At 40.2% G+C, this 23,780-nt stretch overlaps 1 pseudogene; it reads left to right on the top strand.

Moving 5' to 3' along the window:
- The first annotated feature begins 15,064 nt into the window (after positions 1 to 15,064).
- Positions 15,065 to 23,550, top strand: LOC103268257 (annotated as a pseudogene).
- Positions 23,551 to 23,780: the final 230 nt, after the last annotated feature.

Below are 23,780 nucleotides of genomic sequence, written 5' to 3'. Positions count from 1 at the left end.
TAGCATGCCTGCTTTTCTGGGCCAGTTTCAGGGCTTGGGGCAGAGTTGGGGCAGTTCGGAGGGCTGGAGAGACTCTCCAGGGAAGCTCTTCAAGGTTATCGCGGCCTTGGCCGTGAGGGTCACGTCCACCCTCTGCCTGCAGCGCTGCTTCTCGACCATTGCTCCTTTAAATGGACTTGGGGGGAGGGCATGAGGCCGGAGCCAGGAGCTGATGCGGCAGGCCGATCTCCTGTGATCCCATGCCCCCAGAGAAGAGACTAGACAGCCACAGACTCTCAGCGTCTGGAAGCACTGGCTGGCCTAGGAAACGAGTTTCCAATAACTAATCCAGCTGAACGAGGCACTTCCCTTGGCTCCGGAGCTCCTTCCCGTAAGCCAGGAAATGTGCTCTCCATTCATTAGGGGATGGCTCATCAGGGACTTCTAATCTCTGATTGGTTACTTTGCAGACTATGTAGTGTCTTCTGCTGTGTATCCTAAGTCCTTTTAGGCGTCCCCTCTGGATTAATTGAAAAATCATAGATATCCTGTTTGTGTGATTTTTTCAAGGTAATTGTAAGGCCATCAGGAGGCTAATATTGATTTTAAAAAAATAAAAATAAAAAAAATGGGCCCAGCTCGGTGGCTCAGCCTGTAATCTCAGCATTTTGGAAGGCCAAGGCGAGCGGATTGGCTGAGCTCTGGGGTTCGTGACCAGCCCGGGCAACTTAGTGAGACCTCGTCTCTACAATAAATAAAAAAATTAACCGGACGTAGTAGCGTGCGCCTGTAGTTCCTTGGAAGGCTGAGGCGGAAGGATTGCTGGAGCCCAGCAGATCGTCGCTGGGGTGGCTGTGAGTGTGCCACTGCACTTCAGCCTGGGCAATAGAGTGAGACTCCAACTCAAAAAAAAAAAAAAAAAAAGAAGAAGATGGCATTTTAGATAGTCTGAAATTTACTATGTAGAATTTGGAGTCAGTTTAGGAAAAATGATTCTCTCATATTCACTTGTTCATTCATTCACTCACTCATTCATTCATTCATGACTTCTTCTGTATGCCAAGTACTGTACTAGATGCTGGTAATATACCAGTGGACAATGCAGTCTTGTTCTAATGGAAAATAACTACAATGTATAATAGGCAGAGGATGATACTTGGTTTGGAGAAAATAAACCAGAATTCGAGGATAGAAAATGAGAAGAAAATGGCTGGAGCTGGGGACTAGAGTTGTCAGCAAGTAGGGTGCTTTAAGGAGAAATTCCAGAGGGAGTATGGGGAAGGATGATATTGATAGGTGTGGCCATGGGAGACAGTGGTGAACATGAGGCAGAGGACAAGATGGATGGAGGCGAGACAGTCAAGGCACCGAGAAAGCGGTGTGTGAGAGAGATTGAAATCAGAAACATGTTCGAGTTCCTTGTAGATCCTAGATGTTAGGCGTTTGTCAGAAATACAGTTGGCAAATATTTTTTTCCCAGTCTTTGGGCTGTCTCCCCCATCTCTTGATGGTTTCTTTGGCTTTGCAGAAATGTGTCAGTTTGATGAGGTCCCACTTGTCTACTTATCTCTTATGGCATGGTCACTTGGGGTTTTGATCAGGAATTGGTTGCCAGTTCCAATTTCCATAAGGGTATATCCTGTATTTCCTAAGGTTCTTAAAGCTTGAGGTCTTACATTTAGGCGTTTGATTTTTGTGTGTGGTGATGGATAGGGGTCTTGTTTTAATCTTCTGCTAGTGGTCAGTCAGTTTTCCCAGCACCATTTACTGAATAAGTTCTCTCCCCAGCGGTTGTTAGTGCAGGCTTTGTCGAAGATGAGTTGGTTGAGAAATTGAGGTTTTGCTTCCAGAATCTCTATTCTGTTCCATACCAGGGTGTTTTGATTATTGTAGCCTTATAATAAAGTTTAAAGTTTGGAAGTGTGATACCTCCCGCTTTGCTTCTTTTGCTGAGAAAAAGTGAGCAAAAGGTATGAACAGACACTTCTCAAAAGAAGACATACAAGCAACCAACAGATACATGAAAAGATGCTCAGCCTCACTAATCATCAAAGAAATGCAAATTAAAACTACACTGAGATACCACTCGACTCCTGTGAGGATGGCCATCATCAATAACTCAAAAAACAACAGAAGTTGGAGAAGATGCGGGGAAAAGGGAACACTTCTACACTGTTGGTGGGAGTGTAAGCTAGTTCATCCCCTGTGGAAAACATTGTGGCAATTCCTAAAAGATCTAAAAATCAATCTCCCATACGACCCTGCAATCCCCCTTCTTGGGAATATATTGCCCACTTTTTCTGGGAATATACCCAGAGGAACTCAAATCATTCTACAAAAAAAGATACCTGCACATGCATGTTTATTGCAGCACTATTCACAATAGCAAAAACATGGAACCAACCATGCTGCCCATCAAAAGTCTGAATTTTTTAAATGTGGCACATACACACAATGGAAAATTATGCAGACATAAAGGACAAAATTATGAACTTCGCAACAACTTGGATGGGGTTAGAGTCTGTAATACTCAGTGATCTATCACAAAAACAAAAAACTGAGTACCACATGTTCTCAGTCATAAGCAGACCCTGAACAATTATCATAATACTACAAGAAAGGGATTGGAAAGGGAAACTACTAGGGGAGGGAGCGGGTGTCACACTTCATCAATAAGGGTACCTGATCTCAAACCAGGTGATATGGGGACCAAAGTGAGGCCCAAACTTTGCCTGTACATTGACCATTTGTATACCTAACCCCGAATTGTATCCAACATCTTTAAAATTAAAATTAAAATCAATCAATAAAAATAAAGAAATCAACAAGTGTGAATGCAAGACAGTGATTCAGGTGCTAAAATCTTCACGGTGTAAACTGCTATAGAAGACTGTGAGAGGGAGTAAAATAGCACACAGCCTAATTAACAAGCTTCAAATGAGGAGGGGGATTCATGAGAAAGGAAGAATAATGACCTAGAAGTGTCAAGAAGAAAAAACCTGTGGAAGAAAAACACCTATGCCAGCTCCAAACACCCAAAACATGCTCTGTGTGAGCCACAAACAGCCACCAGTGGGAGGGCTGGGGTGTCAATTAGGGCAAGATGGGGGGATGTACAAAGCCTTAGGGATGCAAGACACCTAAGGAGAGTGACCTGGAGGTCTTGGGCTTCTTCTGCCATCTGAAGAAAAAAGGGACGCATGGCAAGATGCAATTCTGTGATCTCAGAGGCGGAGTTCGACGTTCAATTCTAGCCATTGCCTACTTCTAGGTGCTGAGAGGCAGGAGACCTGCAAGGAGCATCGTGGACCCCTTTGCCTGAGAAGAGGGCGCTGTAAGCTCTTTTATCCTAGCAGTGCAAGTTCCCAAACCTGCTTTGTGCCATGTGTGTCTGTACCTTGATAATAGACACCATTCATTCATTCGGGGCCTACTGTTTACAATGTTTGTCACTGAACATTCAGTGATGAGCTACAGAGCCCTGGATGTTCATAAAAATGACAGTCCAGGCCTCTCTGGGCACCATGGCTCGCGCTTGTAATCCCAGCATTTTGGGAGGCTGAGGTGGGAGAATTGTTTGAGCCCAGGAGTTCAGGACTGCAGTGATCTATGATTGTGCCACAATAAAAAAATAAAAAATAAAAAATCCAAAGGCAACCATTAATTAAACAAACATATTAAGATGTAGTATGTTAAATTGTGACAAGGGTACTCAACACTAAGTTGCTGTTGTGAAGGAATAACAGGAAAAGGAGACGTAATTAAGACTGGGGTCAGAGAATGTTTGTGAGGAGTGACATGTAAGTCAAGCCTTGAAGGATTCTGACAATCTAACGAGAATTTGGCAATATAACAAGAAACCAGAAACTTGATACCCTGTGACACTGAGGTTTCATCCTCTAGAATCTTGCTAATGAAACCCAAAAGAGATTTATGCCCAAAGCTGTTAAAAAACATTGTTTATAAAAGAAAAATTAAACTTAAACACCCCAAACTAGGAAAATGGCTTAGGAAATTATGATATAAAAGTGGTGCATTATAGCTATTCAGATTAATGTTTTTTGTTTTTGTTTTTGTTTTGAGTTGGAGTCTCACTCCATCGCCCAGGCTGGAGTGCAGTGGCACACTCACCGCTACCCCAGCATTGATCTGCTGGGCTCTGGAGATTCCTCAGCCTTCCAAGTAGCCAGAACTACAGGCATGTGCTACCATGCCCAGCTAATTTTTATTTATTGTAGAGACGGGTCTCACCAAGTTGCCAGGGCTGGTCTTAAACCAGCAGGCTCAGGCAACCCACTCACCTTGGTGTCCCAAAGTGCTGGGATGACAGACTGAGCCCGTTAGTTATTTAGGAGCCTGTCTCATTGATCAGATTGACTGTTGTGGTATCACAGGACTGGTGTTCAAGTAACCCTTATTCCACTTAATAATGGCCCTAAAGCTCAAGGGTTGTGATGCTGGCATATTGCTATAATTGTTCTATTAATTATTATTTGTGTTAATCTCTTGCTGTGTGTAATTTATAAATTAAACTTTACCATAGGTCTGTATGTATAGAAGAAACATAGTGCATGTCAAGTTCAGTACTGTCCACGGTTTCAGCATCCACTGGGAGTCTTGAAACATATCCCCTGTAGCTAAGGTGGGGAATAGTGTAATTGATTAAAATTATTTTGACTGCTCTCCAAATCTACTTGCTCAGTGGAAACTTGTTTATATTGACGAGCAATTTGATTATTTATTTTGATTGGATATACATTGTATCATGATTATGCAACCAAATTTATTGACATTCATCATCACTCATGCTGCCCAATCAATCCCCAGATCTTGTTCATCTTAAAATTGAAAGTTGATATTCTTTTATCAACATCTTCCTATTCCCCACCCCACCCCAGCCTCTGGCAACCGTAATTCTACTCTTTGTTTGTGTGAGTTCACCTTTTTTTTTAGACTCCACATATAAGTGAGTCCATATAGAATTTATCTTTCCTTGTCTGGCTTATTTCACCTGGCATGATGTCCTTCATGTCCATCTGTGTTGTCACAAATGACAGAATTGCTTTCTTTTTATGGCTGAATAATATTCCGTAGTATATGTATACACCTTGTTTTCTTTATCCATTCGTTCATCAACAGACACTTAGACTGTTTCCACATTTTGGCTATTATGAATAATGCTGCAATGAACATGTGGGCACAGATATCCCTTCAAGATACTAATTTCATTTCCTTTGGATAAACTCATAAATTGGATTTCTGGTCATATGATTGTTTGGTTTTTTATTTTTCTGAGGACCCTCCATTCCCACCAACAGTGTACCAGTGTTCCCTTTATTCCAGGTCCTTGCCAACATCCATGGTTATCTTTCATCTTTTTGGTAATATCCATTCTGACAGGTGAGGTGACATTTTATTGTAGTTTATATTCGCATTCTCCTGATAATTAGTGATGTTGAGCATGTTTTCACATATCTGTTTGTATGTTTTCTTTCAAGAAATGTCTATTCAGGTCCTTTGCCCACTTTTCAATTGGGTTATTTGTTTTTTGCTTCTATTGAGTTGTTGGAGTTCCTTATATATTTCGGACATTAACCCCCTATCAGATATATGGCTTGTAAATATTTTGTCTCTTCACTCTGTTGTTTCCTTTGCTATGTAGAAGTTTTTCAGTTTTATATAATCTCATTTGTCATTTTTGCTTTTGTTGCCTAAGATTTTGGAGTCAAATCCAGAAATTCAATGTCCAGATCAATGTCATGCAGTTTTTCCCTTATGATTTCTTCTAGTAGTTGTACAGTTTTAGGTCTTACGTCTGTCTTTAATCAATTTTGAGTTAATTTTTGTATATGGTATAAGAGAAGGATTCAGTTTCACTCTTTTGTGCGTGGATATCTAGTTTTCTCATCAGCATTTGTTGAAGAGAATCCTATTTTCCTATTGTATATTTTTGGTACCTTTGTCAAAGATTAATGGACTATATATGCTTGGGTTTATTTCTGGATTCTCTGTTCTGTTCCATTGGTGTATGTATCTGTTTTTGTGCCAGTACCATTCACTATAGATGTGTAATATAGTTTGAAATCAGAGAGTGTAATGCCTCTAGCTTTGTTCTTCTTTCTCTAGCTTCCTTTGGCTATTTAGGGTGTGTGTGTGTGTGTGTGTGTGTGTGTGTGTGTGTGTGTGTCCATATACATTTTAGGATTACAAAAAATTTCTGTGAAAATTGCTGTTGGAATTTGATAGTGATTGCACTAAATCTGTAGATCACTTTGGATAGTAAAAATATTTTAACAGTATTAATTATTCCAATTCATGAATATGGGATATTATTCCATTTGTTTGTGTCTTCTTCAAAGTCTTTTCTCAATGTTTTATAGTTCTGAGTATATAGATATTATATCTTTTTGCTTAAATTTATCCCTAAATATTTTATCTTATTTTATTTTAGATACTGTTGTAAATAGGATAATTTCCTTACTTTATTTTTCAGATAGTTTGTTATTAGGGTATGGAAACACAACTGATTTTCATATTTTTAGTTTGTATCCTGAAACTTTACTAAATTTGTTTATTAGTTCCAACAGCTTTTGGTGGAATCTTTATAGTTTTCTCTCTGTGTCATCAACAGAGTCAATTTAACTTCTCCTTTTCCTATTTGAATGCTTTTTATTTAATTATCTTGCCCAATTGCTCTGGCTAGGACTTCCAGTACCATGTTGAATAGAGGTGGTGAGAGTGGACACCTAGGTCTTATTCTTTAGCTTAAAGGAAAAGGTTTCAGCTTTCCCACCATTGAGAATAATGTTAGCTGTGGGTTTTTTGTATATAGTCTTTATAGTGTTGCAGTACATTCTTTCTATATCTAATTTGTTGAGACATTTTATCATGAAGGGATGTTGAATTTTGTCAAAGGTCCTTTATGCATCTGTTGAGAGGATAATATGAACTTTGTCCTTCATTCTGACAATAAAGAATATCACATTTAGTTATTTGTGTATGTTGAACAATCTTTACATCCCAGGGATAAATCTCACATTATCATGGTGTATGGTCCTTTTAAAGTGCTGTTGGATTTTGCTTACTAGTATTTCATTGAGGATTTTTTGCACTTATGTTCATCAGGGATAATGACCTGTAATTTTCTTTTCTTATAGCATTCTATCTGGCTTTGGTATGAGGGTAGTGCTGGCCTCATATAATGCTTTATCTTACATTGTCAACAATGGATCCCATACATAACTGTGGTCCCATAAGATTATAATAAAGCTGAAAAATTCCTATTTTCCTATTGTCTAGTGACGTCATAGCCATCATGATGTTGTAGCACACTGCATTACCTTTTTTATATTAGGTATGTTTAAATATGCAAATATTTACTGTCATGTTACAATTGACTATAGTATTCCATACAATAACATATTGTACAATTTTGTAGCCTAGGAACAATAGGTTATACCATATAGCCTAGGTGTGTAATAGGCTCTACCATCTGGGTTTGGGTAAATACACTCTGATGTTCATACAACGACAACATTGCCTAACAATTTATTTCTCAGAACGTATCCTCTCCATTAAGCAACACTGACATTTAATTGTTCATGGTAGTTTCTTTCTTTCTTTTTTATTTTTTTGAGTTGGAGTCTCACTCTGTTGCCCAGACTGGAGCGCAGTGGCTGCTCCTGGCCACCGCAGCCTCGACCTGCTGGGCTCCGGCGATCCCTCCGCCTCAGCCTTCCGAGTAGCTGAAATTACAGGCGCGCGCTACCACGCCCGGCTAATTTTTTAAAAATTAGTAGAGATGAGGTCTCGCTGCCCAGGCGGGTCTCGAACCCGCAAGCTCAGGTAATCCATGTCTTTTAAAAATTTTTTAGTTAGTCTAAAGTAAAGTTTTGTCAATTTTATTTATCTTTTCAAAAAACTAACTCCTAGTTTTGTTGACCTTTTCTCTTGTCTTTCTAGTTTGTATTTCAGTTATTTCTGTTAAAATCTGTATTTTTCCTTCCTTCTGAAGACTTGGTCTCAGTTTATCTTTCTTTTTCTAGTTTCTTGAGATATGAAGTTAAGTTGCTTATTTGAGATCTTTCTATTTTCTTATTGTAGACATTTATTGCCAAAACTTTCTTCTCAGCACTGCTTTTCCTGTGTCTGTAAATTTTGGTATGTCATGTTTCTATTTCCATTTGTTTCAAGATAATTTTTGATTTCCCTTTTTATTTTGTTATGACTCATTGGTTATTCAGGATTGTGTTGTTTAATTTTCACGTATTTGTGAGTTTTCCATAATGCCTCTGTTCTTGATTTCCAGTTTTATCTCACTGTGGTCAGAAAAAAAAAATGATTGAGATTATTTCAACCTCCTTAAAAATGTTAAGATGCATTTTGTGGCCCAACATATGATCTATACTGGATTATGTTCCAAGTGCACTTGAGAAGAGTGTGTATTCCACTGCTAATGGATAGAAGGTTCTGTATATGTCTGTTAGGTCCACTTGGTCTATAGTGTTATTCAAGTTTGTTGTTTCCATATTGATTTTCTGTCTGGATGATCTATTCATTGTTGAAAGCAAGGTATTGAAGTCCCCTACTACTATTGTGTTGTGTCTATTTCCCCCTCAGTTCTGCTAATGTCTGTTTTATATTTTTAAGTGCTCTACTCCTGGGTGCATATTTATTTATAATTATTATATCCCCTTGATGAATTGACCTCTTTATCATCATACAGTGACTTTTTTTTCTCTTGTGACAAATTTTGACTAAAAGTATTATTTTGTCTGATATAAGGATAGCCACCCCTGATCTCTTTTGGCAACTATTTGCATGGAATATATTTGTAAATCTCTCACTTTCAGTCAGTGTGTGTCTTTCAGGCTAGAGTGAGTCTCTTGTAGCAGCATATTATTGGATCTTGTTTTTAAAATCCATTTAGCTACTCTGTGTCTCTTGATTAGAAAACTTAACTCATTTACTTTTAAAGTAATTATTGATAGGTAAGGCTCTACTATTACCATTTTGTTGTTATTGACTGGTTTTCATTTGGGGTTTTTTCCCCCCTCTTTCTTTCTTCTTTTGTGACTTTCTGAAGTTTTTATGGTAAATTATGAATAATTTATCTTTATCTTTTGTGTATCTGCTAGAGATTTTCTCTCTATTGCTAACACGGTGCTATAGAACATCTTATAGTTATAACATTCTACTTTAAACTGATAACAGCTTAACTTCAATTGCACACAAAAACGCTACACATTTGTTTCTCCCCCCCACACATTTTATGCTATTGATGTCACAATTTACATATTTTTCTATTGTATATCTGTGAATCAGGTATTGTAGCTGTAGTTATTTTTAATACTTTTGTGTTTTAACTTTTACATTAACATTAAAAGTGATTTACACACTACCATTACAGTATTAAAAGAAAGCTTATTTAAAGATATGATAGCTGAAAACATCTCCAATTTGGTGAGGAATTTGAAAAGCTAGTCTATGAGACTTTAAGGATCTAAATAAGATCAACTCAAAAAGAAACATTCTAAAATTCTGAGATGCGTTATAGTTAAATTGTCAAAAGCCCCAAACAAATAGAGTATCTTGCTTCGTGCTTTTTGAATCTGACTACGTATTTGTCTTTACTAGTAAGTTTGATACTGTCACATGTTTTCATGCTGTGACTGAATATCCTTTTATTTTGACTTGAAGAATTACCTTTAGCATTTCTGTTAAGGCAGACCTTGTGATGATGAACTCCTTCAGCTTTTGTTAGCATGAAAATGTTCTTAGCTCCTTCTTTCTGGATAGTTTTGGCAGGTATAGTATGCTTGGTTTACAGTTTTTACGATTGTTATACTTTTAATATATCATCCCACTGCCTCTAGCTTGTAAGGTTTCTGTTGATAAGTCTGTTTTATGAGGATTCCCTTATATGTGATAAGTATCTTTTCTTGCTGCTTTGATGATACTCTGTTTGGGGCTTTTGACAATTTAACTATAACATATCTCAGAATTTTAAAATATTCCTTTTTGAATTGATCTTATTTGGAGACTTAAAGCTTCATAGACTAGATTTTCATATTCCTCCCCAAATTGGAGATGTTTTCAGCTATCATATCTTTAAATAAGTTTTCTTCTTTTTCTCCCTTTCTCAGTTTTCTAGGAGTTCCATAACTTGTACATTCATATACTTGATGGTGTCCCATAGGTTCTTTATGCTTTTTTCTTTTTACTCCTCTAATTGGCTAATTTTAAATAACTTTATTTATTTCTTTATTTTTGAGTTGGAGTCTCACTCTGTCACCCAGACTGGAGTGCAGTGGCTGCTTCCGGCCACCGCAGTCTCAACCTGCTGGGCTCCGGTGATCCTTCCACCTCAGCCTTCCAAGTTGCTGGAACTACAGGTGCACGCTACCATGCCTGACTAATTTTTTGATTTACTATAGAGATGAGGTCTCGCCAAGTTGCCCAGGCGAGTCTCGAACCCACGGGCTCAGGCAATCCACTCACCTCAGCCTCCCAAAGTGCAGGATTACAGGCTGAGCCACTGAGCCCGGCTAAATAACTTCATTTTAAATTTCAAATATTTTAAATATTTGAGTGCTAATTTCTTATGCATGACTGTAACTGCTGTTAAAGCTCTCTTTTGAATTTCTCAGTTCTGTCACTGTATACTTCAACTCTAGGATTTCTGCTTGGTTCTTTTTTTATAGTTTCTATTACCTTATTAAATGTCTAATTTTGATCATTAATTGTTTTTCTAGTTGCATTTAGTTGTCTCTCTTTGTTCTCTTGTATCTCATTTAGTTTTATTAAGATAATTATTTTGAATTCTTGTTCAGGTAATTTGTAGTCCTCTATTTCTTTGGGGTCAGTTGTTGGAGTCTTAGTTTCTTTTGGTGGTGCCATGCTAGACTATTTATTTGTTAACAATACAGCCTTGAATTAGTGTCTATGAATTTGAAGGAGGTAGCATGTCTTCAAACCTTTACAGACTGTTTTGGGGAGATAAAGGGTTTCTTTTGTTGTGTACCCAGGTTGAGGGAATTGTCTCCAGAATTATTCAAGTGGTGCTGAAGCTTGGTTTATGGGGCTGCAGCTGGGTCTGCAGTGGGTTCAAAGTTTGTGAACTTGTTACCAGGAGCTCTAATGAATTTGGATCCTGTCTAGTCCCTTAGTGGACAGGACTGCCTCCAGATCCTTGCTCAGTAAGTAGAATGAGGGTCTGTTTCTGCAGACAGTGGGTCTGTTACCAGGTATGTTCACTGGTTCAGCTTGGTCTGGGCTTTTGGGAGGGCTTTCCTAGGTGAGTCCCTTGCCAGGAAGAACTTGTTTGGACCATGGCTAAAAGGGGTTGGCATCAAGTCACAGGGCTGCTTCGGGGTCAACAGCTGAGACCAAAGTCTGCAGATCTATTTCCAGGGTTTAAATGGGTATGCTTCCTGGCAGGTATCTGAGACACTAAGACTTCCTTCAGACCACAGATGAGAAGGATTGGAGCTGATTTATAGGGCCATTTTATGGTTCATATTGGGACCGAGGTCAGCAGGCCTGCCTACAGGGACACTGATGGGTGTGTCTTCCTCTGGATTTCTGTGTGGGAAGAACTACTTTCAAACTACAGCTGAGAGAGACTGGAGCTTAATTACAAGACCATTTTAGGATCCGCTGTGGGGCCGAGTTTGGCTGGCCTGCCCCTGGTAGCACAGATGGGTGTCTTCCTCTGTGTGCCTGAGTGGGCAGGTCTGCTCTCAGACCACATCCTTACACTCTGTTTACCCTTTTCTTATTTTTCAATTTAGGACAAATGAAAGTTCTCTTATAGTAATGAACTCTTGGTTTGATCTTTTCTGACTGACCTTTATAGAAATATTTTTAAGTTTAATCAGAAAAAGAATTACTTAAAAGTTCAACTTTTACAAATACCAAAAATAAAGGCATCCATAATGACTGCTGATTGATGTCCAGGATGGAAATTTGGGCTTAAGCTGAGGAAGAGTACAAGAGCTTCCTGTGGAAGATGATATTCTTATCAGAGCAGAGACTCTCCACAGAGCTCCTTCCTCCTATGTGTTCATAAGATAATTATTTTTCACCAGAGCTTAAATTGAGGGTGAGCTAGGGACACAGAGAATTCATATAACATGTTGGAAATTTAGGAGACTATTTTCTCAACTTATCCTTGGAAGGATAAGGGAGTTGGAATAGGAAATGGGAGGCTGGGTCTTATGCAAGTCTTTGAATCTTGAGATGACAAGAGGCTGAGGAACCTAGAGTCGTATGATTACTATTTAATAATGTTGGCCATTAGGAGACCGTCAAGGATTCATGTTCTGCTCAGAAGCGCCAACTTTCCTTTTGAGTCTTGGAGAGACTGGCAAAAATGCTGGCATTGGCAGATGGCCTCTTGGCACAGGTGTGAATATTGATCACCCTTGAAGGGTAGGAAATGCTACTCCCTCTCTGATTAAAAGTTTCTTACAAAGGAGAACAAAGGCCTAAGGTGGCCAGCATGGTTAATAGCCTACATTAAAGAAATCTCTATATTAAGGTATATCTATTGCCAGAATGTACATTCAGATTGTTGCCACAGTGTAACTTTAATGGATCCTTTATTGTTCTCTTTTCTTTTCAGATGCTGTCTCCTTTACTCTGACTTAGTCATCATGCATCTTGTCTGAGTCTACTTTTATTCTGGTAGACTTTTCTTTGCTAAAGTCAGTGGTCCTCTTGTGAAAATGGAATCATTAGCTGGGAAAAAAACAACTGATACCAGGGTTTTTAGAGATACACGTGTTAAATCTCATTTTGAGGGGTTTTAAGGTAAGATTCCCAAAGGGGCATTATAATACCTTACAAAATGATTCACCTGCATGCCATAGGGCTCAGATCCATTTAAATCCAGATGAGACTTTGGACCACTGTTTTTAAAAATATTGAAGCCCTTTGATACCCCATTAGTTCATCCTGTGTCCTTCCTCTCAGGCTAGCTGAGAGGCAGGATTCTGATGCTTAGATAATCCACATTGATCTTTTCACCTAGTTAACTTCAAGGATTTGTCTAATCTCACTCTTGCATTTTAGGCTTATTTCTGGCTTTGGTTTTACTTCTACCTGAAGCAAGTCTTTCTTTAGTCACCCATAATCCACAATCTCTTGGTTTGACCAAACAGCTCAGCTGTCTTTCCAAATGCACTCCAGGCTTGGATCACACTCTGCTGTTCCCAGATGGCACCTGGGGCACTAACATCCATCACTGCTGATAGGTTAACTTTGTGAAATTAATTGACTATGAAATTAATCTGGCTCCTCCTGGAGTTTTTCTTATAGTAGGCACTCAATAAATGTTTGTGGAATACATACTTCACATGAAACTTTAAAGAAATTGTAAAAATCTTTTTGCTGTATTGTCTTTCTAATCTTCCTCTTTTTGTGCTTAAAGCAAACATGTAATGTTTCTGTCAACAATAACAGAGAAGAAGAACCAGTTATAGGCAAAGAGATGGTGTGAATCTAAAGTAGAGGAACTTCAGAAGGCAAATACTCCTGAACTCTTGAGAGTATTTGGGAGTACTCCCAATGTGTTTTAATGAAGTTGACTTAATGGAATATTGACCCCCTCCTTCTGGGTTTTAATTTTGAGATCCTTGCCCTTTGTTTGTGCCTGCATCATTGGCTCCTCCAGGATCCATGCTGGGCACCCTTCTCTTTCCTCACTGTCCCGTTTCTGCACAACCTCCTCCATGCCATCTACATGTTGAAGACTCCCAGCATCCAGTTTCTCTGGGACCTCTTAGTTCTCTCAGGCCTTCACTCTGGCTTGCCATGCTGCTGCTCAAGCTGTTGACTTTGCTGCTGGTGCCCCCATGAATGCACCAATGGCTGTGCCCGAGGCCCTGATTTCCTGGGACCCTCATTGTCTTGCTGTGGTTTACCATTTCCTCCCACTTTCTCCTCCCCCATTCTGGTTAGCATTTTTCTCAACCTTGCTTGTTACACAATTTAGTGCAGTATCTAAGAGCATGGGCTCCAGAGTCAGCAGACTTGGGTGATCCTGGCTGAGTTATTTAACCTCTTCAAGCCTGTGTCTTTGTCTGTGAAATGGGCACAATAATAATACCTATCTTATAGGATTAAGAGGATTAACTGATAATGCAACTGCTTGTTCCATGCTTAGGGCATAATCATTGTTCCCAAAATGTTAGCTGTTTTTCTTCCTAGATGCCTCTGTGAAAGTTGCTTCTTACATTTTTCCTGCTGGTTCTATTTTGTCCATGGGGCTTAGAAGGGAGTTTATAGAAAACTGTCCTAGACAGTCATTTTGTTGTCTATCGCCCATCCATAATACTGTTTTCTGGTTGATGCTTTTTGTATTAACTGACTTTTGGATGCTTTGGTCTCCAATTTATTACATGCTCAGAGCCTCCTGCACATAGGCTAGGATCCCATTCCCAAAAATCTTTCCAGAATTATGGTTTTGATGCTTACTCCATGAACGGAGACCACCACTCCTGCTCCCAGGAGAACCTGGTCACCTTATCTGGCCTGCTGATGACCAGTAACACTGTTGTTTACCTGATCTTCCTGAGGATCAGGTAAGCACATACAGGGTATTTACCTTTTTTTTTTTTTAAGGATTGTAATGCTTCTGAGGGAATTTCCTGACATGTTTCTATGATAGTTTTCTAAATAACTTCACAATCATAACTTGTTTTTTAAGCTTATTATTCTCCTTAAGTTTCTTAAATTATTAAGATTATCTGGTTTCTTGGGAAGTTGCTGTATTTTAGAGTAATTTAATTCTATACTGTGGGGAACAATTGGGTACTGTCTGGGGGAACACACTAAAAAAACCGATTAAATCTATTCGTTCTTTAATTTCCCTGATTCTGCAGCTCAGTGAGGATGTAGTCCCAGGTAAGAGAATATGTGTCCATTACCCAGCTTGCACAGATGTTGCAAGAATTCTCAAATGGCCCATTCTTGCTTTTGTTTTTGTTTTATTTCTTTTGCAACAAGAGGGGCTGCCTTCATGAAAGACAGGCCAGTGTGTGGATGTAATATCCAACAGTGAATGAGGAATGTCTGCGTGCAGATGAGCATGTGGGAAATGAGAAACACAGCAGTTCTGACCCTAAAGAGTCCATGGCGGCAGGGTAAGGCTGTCTTGTGGCCATTGTATAACCTTCTGTGCTATTCGGGGCCAGCCAGGCTTGGAGTTTCCAGTTTGGGCTATAATCAAAAGCCAGACCAACATTCCTCAGAGCCAATTGTCAAGTTGTTCTGAGCTCCAGAGTCTCATAGCTTCCCATAGTCTATGACAAAATGTTCAACTTCCCTAGCTTGACTTTGAGGTCTCTTTGAACCAGACTTACCTTTCCAGCCTTTTTTCCCTTTGTATCTCATTCTCAACCTCTCCCTCCCATTAGATCACACTCTGAGTTCCTGTCTGATTATTGGGTTCATGAGATTACTCTGGACTGAAAGGTTTCCCCATCCCCAGCCTTTTTGCTTGCCTGAATCTAACTGACCTCTCAATGAACACATATTTTCTTCTAAACCACATCTTAGAGGAAAAGAAGAGGGAGACCTGAACACCTGAGGGACTGCTCCAAGGCAAGCACCCCCCCACCAAGTGGGCCAGCTGGCCTAGAGAAGGATGGAACACAAGTTCCAACCCACCACCAGATACTACCTGTGTGGTGGGCAAGTTACTTGATCCCTCTTAGAGATCTTCCTCTGCAATATACATATATGGTATGCCTTACAGGACCTGTGAGTAGTAAATGAGTTGGCTTCTACATAATGCCTAATCAAAAACTAATACTCAATAATTTCATATCCATTATCCCGGGTTTTGAGGTATTTGTTTTTTCCCTGTTAGAAAGCATTGCCCATTCTGACCTCTTCCCTAAAACGTTTTCTATCTCCTTCCTATAAAACTCTCCCTGGTCGCTCCAGCCTTGTGATTTCTTGTCACACAGAGTTTTTCAATGGTATATTCTACCCATTGAGCACTTCTCCTGTTTAGTTTTTCATTGGAAATGCTTTTCATGCTCATGTTTTATTGGTCTCATTCATCTGTCAGCTTCCTGGGGACAAAGACCATACTCTGTATCTTCATCTCTCCCACTGTGCTTTTCTCATGGTGACTTTCCTGAAGTATTCTTGACTCATTGATTAATGTAAAGCAAATCCAGACTCTTTGGGAAACTGTCGGCTTGTCAATCCTATAATTCCTTACCTAACAACAGTGTGGAAAGGCAATATGATTGAATCAATCTCATTCTTATTGAGGGATGAGAACTAGTCCAAGTCAATTTAACAAATGTTGAGCAGGTACTATGGGATGACGATGGTGCCAAACATCAAAGTAAAATAAAATAAATATTGGGAATGGCATGTACCTTCAAACAGCCAGCTATTAGGAGGAGACTTTATCTCCATCATGAAAGAATTAGGGAACAATTGACCAAAAGCAAAGGGCTATATCCATTAAAGTGCTAAATTGATTGGACTTCAGATTTAGATGTGTGGAAAAGGTAGCCAGTGGTGTGGATTCCAAAGTGAGAGAAAGATCAGAGAGGAAAGCTACAGAAGAAAGTCTCAGGGGATGATGGGGACCTGGAGGAGATAGTGTTTTAGGGAAGAGGCCAGGATGGGCAATGCTTTCTAACAGGGGAACAACAAATCCTCAAAACCTGGGATAATGGATATTAAATTATTGAGTATTAGTTTTTGATTAGGCATTATGTAGAAGACAACTCATTTACTACTCACAGGTCCTGTAAGGCATACCATATATGTATATTGCAGAGGAAGATCTCTAAGAGGGATCAAGTAACTTGCCCACCACACAGGTAGTATCTGCTGATGGGTTGGAACTTGCGTTCCATCCTTCTCTAGGCCAGCTGGCCCACTTGGTGGGAAGGTGCCTGCCTTGGAGCAGTCCCTCAGGTGTTCAGGTCTCCCTCCTCTCTTCCTCTAAGATGTGGTTTAGAAGGAAATATGTGTTCAGCTTAGGAAAGAGACCTATTCTAGGCTGCTTCTAAATGCCTCCTTGCCATGCCTTCCTCCTGATGCTGGGCATTCTTAGACTATTCTCCATTATTAGAAACTCTGGAAACAGGCTACAGAATCTGCATTTATGAAAGTACTTCACATGTGGGGCAATGGTCTATGTGTGGTCTGGATGATGGGTACTTTTGTGAAAATGTACTAAACTTCAGATAGGATTTGTGTATGTTATATTTCAATAGAAAGTTTACTTAAAATTGTTGCCATATGATGCTAAGGGGATCCACTGGTCTACATAGTCGTCATTTAAAAGGAAGCGATAAGAATAATAATAGCTTATATGTCTTATTATGTTATGTTTTTGTATTTATATATTATTGACTAATATTTTTATATATTTTTCATTATTTTAGTATTTATTATGCATAATATTTATTATTCTCTAAGTGCTTTATGTACATTGATGCATGACAATCCTATGGGGTAGATGCCAGTATAGTACCCAATTTACAGATGTGAAAACTGAGTACAGAGAGATTTATTATTTGTCCAAGGTCACATAGCCAGTGAGTTTTGGAGCCAGGACTTGCACTTAGTTGTTATAGCTCTTCAAAGAGTCAATGCTCTCAATTATGACAAAATAAGATATGAGGCCAGAACAGTCTGAAAACTAGCTATGTGAAGAGGCTGACATGATTTCATCAATGGCTCTTATTGAGAAACTTCCCACCAGGCACTTCTCCCTCTGTTACAGTCATTCCCACTTTGGACACAGGGCAGAATGATCTCTAATATTATTGCACAATTGAAACAGGAGGGAACCAAAGACCTCTTCTTAGGTTCCTTGGGCACCTGATTCTACCTAGCACCATGTTTTTCTGCCCTTTGTGCAGCTCTCTGAGTGGCCATATTTGAGGCAACGCCTCACCTCTCTGTAGGCCTGTGTCTCCTGGCAGCCCACACATCTGTTTACTGTCTCTGGTAGATGAGGGCTGGACAGGCCACCTCCAGCCAGTTTTATGTCCCCCGTTGGGAACCAGCCCCAGACACTAGGGTTCTGCCCACTTTCTCCACATCACCCAACCTCAGAGAGAAAAAAAAACCCAGCCTATCCTTTGGTGTAGTTTTCTCCCTAACTATGAGCTACAAGTTCATAAACTCTTCCCTACCTCTTTGTTGGTATGTGTTGTGGATAGAGAGGCCACTGGAGCAAGGAAGTCAGACTTAAAGATCATATCCTACCAACCTCCCCATCCCCCCACCTCCTCCTCGCATCTCCTGCCTTCAGCCCCCCAGGCTTCCAGAACATTCTAATGTCCTTAAGAAGCACCCCTGCCCACACCTGTGCCTCAGAATGCAGGAGGTACAGTAACTGCCCTGAAGTTGATTTAAGCTTCCAGGTTACACACGAACTGGAGGGAGATGCAGCATAAGAATTGTATTGTCATTACCTAGAACATTAATTGTGGTGAAATCTTATGATAAAGGTGCGAGGAAAGTCACTTTTTTTTTTCTGCCCTGGACTTTGGCCAAGAAAAGCGTAGAGAAATTCTTTTTTGAATAACCATTCACAAATTTCAACAATTGCTCACTCTCGATTCTAAAAGTCTCTTTGCATGAATAATTTTCTCATCTTTATGCAGAATTTTTCCACATTTTTGTTGACTAAAATATTACTAATCTAATTTCCTATTAAAAAACTCATTTCCAGCATTGCAGAGCTGAAAGGTGCTACCAACCATTTAGTCTTCAATTTATATACAACAAATCCTGTAATCTGATGGGGGCTTTTACACAAGGGTGGCTCCAAGCAATTACATGGGCAAAGAAATATTTCAGTCCAGAGCTGTGTGCTGTGTTAATTTCATCTGTTGAACTCCCATTGAGATTTCTCCTATTGTTAAATTGCCTATTGATGTGGATTTAGAGAGTAAAGTCCACCAAATACAGCAATTCAATGTTATAATGCTGTTTGTGCGCTAATATTTTCCTTTTAATTATAATTTGGGAAATTGGGTTTATTAGAAAGAAAAGAAAGCATCCAACTGGAATAAATTATTCCATTTTTTCTCACTCAGCACCATGACAAAGTAGAACATTCTTCAGGTGAAGTGTTGATTTGGAAAGAACTGGAAAAAGTTCTGATACCACAAGAGAGTATGAGCCAGGGCTCTGGGATGGATTGGACCTAGGGATGCCTGATATGGAAGAAACAGAGTATCTGGTATTATTGAGAAGGGTTTGAGGGGAAATTTTCGATGCTAATTTTGGGTCCTGGGGAAATATAGCCTGAGCTGCTGCAGGCTATGGTGTGTTCAGGCCAGATAGATCCATTCATCCATCAATCCATCCAACCATCCAACCTTTATTGAATGTTAAGCATATATTATGTCCCTATTTAAGTATCTGATATTTTGGAAGATGCAAATGAAATATTTTGAAGTCCTTTTATTTATTCATTCATTCCACAAACACTCACTGAGTATCCGTGTGCTTGGCACCATGTTAGATTCCAAGGATACATATAAAAGATGGAGCTCCACCCATCTTTTAGTCTTTGTTTTCAGCTCTACACAAGCCAATCAGTTGTTATATTCATTGGTTTTACTTGAGAAGGATGGGTGAACACAGAGGAGGCCTAAACAGAGTGTCATGTGAGAGAGAAAGTTATAGGTGCTTGGGTCTCAGAGGATAAACAGGAGGCAGTACCAGGAAGAGTGTAAGAGGCATGCATGTTTAAACACAGCTTTATGGAGATACAATTCACATATAATAAACTACACATATTTAAAGTAATTGATAAGCTATGTAATTGATAAGTTTTGGCATGTGTATACACCTGTGAAATCCACCAGGACAAATAAAACAAACACAACCATCACCCCCAAAGAGTCCTCATGCACCTTTGTAACCACACTTTGCTATCCATCCCATCCCCAGGTACCCACTAGTAGTCTCTGTCAGTACAGATTAGTCTTTGTTTTTCTAGAACTTTATATAAGCAAAATTATATAGTACATACTCTTTTGCTGTCTGACTTCTTTCACTGAGCATAACTATTTTGAGATTCTTCCATATAGTTATGTGTATCCGTGGTTTGTTCCTTTTCTGACTGCATGCTATTCCACTGCATAGATATTTACCTGTTGATGAACATTTGGGATGTCTCCAGGCTATTGGTTATTACAAATAAAGATGCTATAAACATCTGTGTACAAGTCCTTGCTTGGAAGTAGCTTTTGTTTCTCTTGGGTAAAGACCTAGGAGCAGAATAACTGAATCTTATGGTAAGTGTATATTTAACTTTTTAAGAAACTACCATGCTGTTTCCAAAGTGGTTGTACCATTTTACATCCCCACCAGCAGTGACTGGGAGTTCTAGATCTTCTACATCCTCATAGAAGGCTTATTGTTGTTGTTGTTGTTATTAATTATTATTTTTGTCTGCCATTGAGAGTGAAGGAAACCTAGGTTTTGAGAGCTCATTGACTTTCGGTCAATCACAGAAGCCTCCAACCATCCTTGGGTGGCTTGGGTCACGAGGTCACCTGGCTTTTCTCACAGCTCAGTATGGGCACATTTAGATTAAGAGCCGCCTCAGTGGTAGCTTGTGCCGTGAAGCCATGTTGAGACCACTGGTGGGTATGTGGTCATTTAGTGTCAAGCCCAGACTGCTGCTTCTGTTAATCTCTCCTCAGAAAGCTGGTGAACTATAGACCCTGCTTCTTTATTCTTTTTCCTCATGAGAGAGGTTTCAATTCCATCTACCTCACAGGACCCAAATCCTCCTCAAATGTGTGCATCTGGCAGGGGGGAGGATTACAGAAAACAGCTCACACGATGTCCCAAAACCTGCCTTGCATACATTTTTGCCTTCAAGCTGGCCAGCCACCCACCTTGCTTTGTCCGGAACCCGACTGCGTAATCAGACTCCAGTGGCCAGCCAGAGCAGACAGGCAAATAAAGCACTCCTGCTATTTCCCTTTGGCCAGCCTTGACTTCAAAACACTTTTCACCTAATTTTCTCTGACACTTTCTATAGGCATTTGAAAATGTGGTGATTGAGAAAGCAAACCTGTGCTCTATGCCTCCAAAACAGGAGAGATTTTTATATCTGATCCCCACCCGCAGTCTCAGACCTGCACGGTAGGAGCAGCAAACACCAAAGAAGATTAAGAAAACACTGCAAGGCCAGACGTGTCTGTCCAGAAAAGGCAGTGGTCAGAGTTGCCAATTTACAGGGCCTGAGTTTTTCCAAGCACTGAACCAGGGATAGTTTTCTACTTTCTCTTTTCACAACTGCCCAAAGTTACCTGTACCACTTTCTTTGGTCTTTTCCCCACAGTACCCTGGCTCCCTTCTAGGGGAATTTTGGTTTCATTTGTGTTTTGGTATTTGTACCCATGAGTCTCCAGGGATTAGGCTTAGGGGAAATATGCTAACAAAGGAAATCAGAATGTTGAAAGTCAAGTTTGCAATCACACATTTCCATGGTAAGATGTCCTTTTGAAATTTGGTATGCAGGTCCCACAACCCAAGTTGGAGATGTTTGTGAAAGTAACTCAACCATGCCTTGGTGGGAAGAGCCAGGACTGTAGCAGAAGCATAGCCTGCAATGGAGGGCTCAAGAACAGAAGATCAGGGGCAAGGAGGGAAGCCAAGGGGCAACATAGTTCTGCTGATATTGCTGTAAGTAACTGTCATGTCCTAAATTTTTAAGTTTTTCATCAAGTTTCCCAGGATCTGTCTTATAAGGGCTAGTGTCCGCCTGGGAAGTTATATTGCATTTTCCATGTCTAGACACAGGAAAGGGAGGCATTGGTGAAAATCCTGGCGGCAGTATGTCAGTTACTGAGGAGACCACAGTGAGATCCTTGTCCAAGCCCCTGATCTACATATCTGAATGCTGAGGCCCAGGGACAGGCTTAGTCATATTCTTTAGCTGATTGATTCACAAATGTTGTGCATAAGCCTGAGCCATAAATAACTCTGGGATAAGAGCAAATCCACCATTCAAGGAAACATTTGAGGCTACCTAACAGATCATATCATTTGTCTTGAAGGAAGACCCTGAAGATGTCCCCAAATAGTTGGAGTGGTGACAGCATGGTTTTAGTAACAGCATGATGTTTTGAGCTGATGTTTGAAATGGAGCCACTATGTTGTCCACCAGGTTTATACCTTCTAGTTTCTATTTCTTCAGAATGTGGGCTTGCTGTGACTCTACCTCAGAGCTCCTCTTATCCTTTCAATGAGCACACAGAGCTCCTGTTGATCTGGGAGCATTATCTGAACATCCTTTCAAATACCATTCTTGCTGACTTGACTCAATTTCAGAATTCATATTTCTCACAAACACAAATCTATTAGCATATCTCATACTTTCTAAGTCAGATGTGATTGACTGATAGAGAGGTCGGCTTTCCTGTGGATCAACTGTCCACTCATAATCCAATCTGATGTTGCCAAGGAGAGGGGCTATGTCATTTAAAATGTGATCACTTAAGTACTTTCCTTCAGTAGGTGCTGTGGACTGGGCAGTTTCCTGTGGAAAGGCTATGGGTGTGACAGGCTCTGGGGCAGGTGACTCCAGCACTGTTGTATGTGGGGAAAACAGGGCAGTATATCTAACGTCTTCTCTCAAATTTATGAAATGCCCAGCCTGTTTGCAAAGGAATTATGGAGTCACCTCTGAACAGAGGGACCAATCAAAGCCTGGACATAATTTTTCCTGAAGAATACAATCTGGCTCTTTCCTCCAGCTGCCCAAGAAGGAAAGAAGGCCAAGGGGAAGAAGGTGGCCCTGGTCCCTGCTGTTGTGAAGAAGCAGGAGGCCAAGAAGGTGGTGAACCCTCTATTTGAGAAAAGGCTTAAGAATTTGGCATCAGACAGGACATCCAGCCCCAAAGGGACCTCACCCACTTTGTCAAATGGCCTTGGTACATCCGGTTGCAGCGGCAAAGAGCCATCCTCTATAAGTGGCTGAAAGTGCCTTCTGCCATTAACCAGTTCACCCAGGCTTTGGATCGCCAGACAGCTATTCAGCTGCTTAAGCTGGCCCACAAGAACAGGACAGAGACAAAGCAAGAGAAGAAGCAGAGACTGCTGGCTCGGGCTGAGAAGAAAGCTGCTGGCAAAGGGGGCATCCCCACCAAGAGACCACCTGTCCTTTGGGCAGAGGTCAACACTCTCACCAACTTGGTGGAGAACAAGAAGGCTCAGCTGGTGGTGATTGCACATGATGTGGATCCCATTGAGCTGGTGGTCTTCCTGCCTGCCCTGTATCATAAAATGAGGATATCCTACTGCATTTTCAAGGGGAAGGCAAGACTGGGGTGTCTGGCCCACAGGAAGGCCTGCACCATTGTCACCTTCACTTAGGTTAACTCAGAAGACAAAGGAACTTTGGCTAAGCTGGTGGAAGCCATCAGGACTAATTACAATGACAGATATGATGAGATCTGCCATCACTGGGGAGGCAACATTCTGGGTCCAAAATCTGTGGCTTGCATTGCCAAACTGGAGAAGACAAAGGCTAAAGAGCTTGTCACTAAGATGGGCTAAATGTACACTGCTGAGTGTTCTGTACATAAAAATAATAAAAATTCTCCTTCAGCCAGTAAAAAAAAGAAAGAAAGAAAGAAAGAATACAATCTGGTGTTTCAATGTGTTGATTAACTCTGGTTTGTTCTGTTTGGGTCTCAGACTGTGATGGTTAATTTTGTGTATTGCCTTGACTGGGTTAAGGGATACTCAGACAGTTGATAAAATGTTATTCTGGGTATCTATGATGA

Source organism: Carlito syrichta, unplaced genomic scaffold (genome assembly GCF_000164805.1).
Source record: "Carlito syrichta isolate Samal-C Ts95f unplaced genomic scaffold, Tarsius_syrichta-2.0.1 Scaffold308805, whole genome shotgun sequence".
In the NCBI taxonomy this organism is placed as follows: Eukaryota; Metazoa; Chordata; class Mammalia; order Primates; family Tarsiidae; genus Carlito; species Carlito syrichta.
Note: the sequence above shows the minus strand (reverse complement) of the source record. Positions and strands in the feature narration are given on the sequence as shown.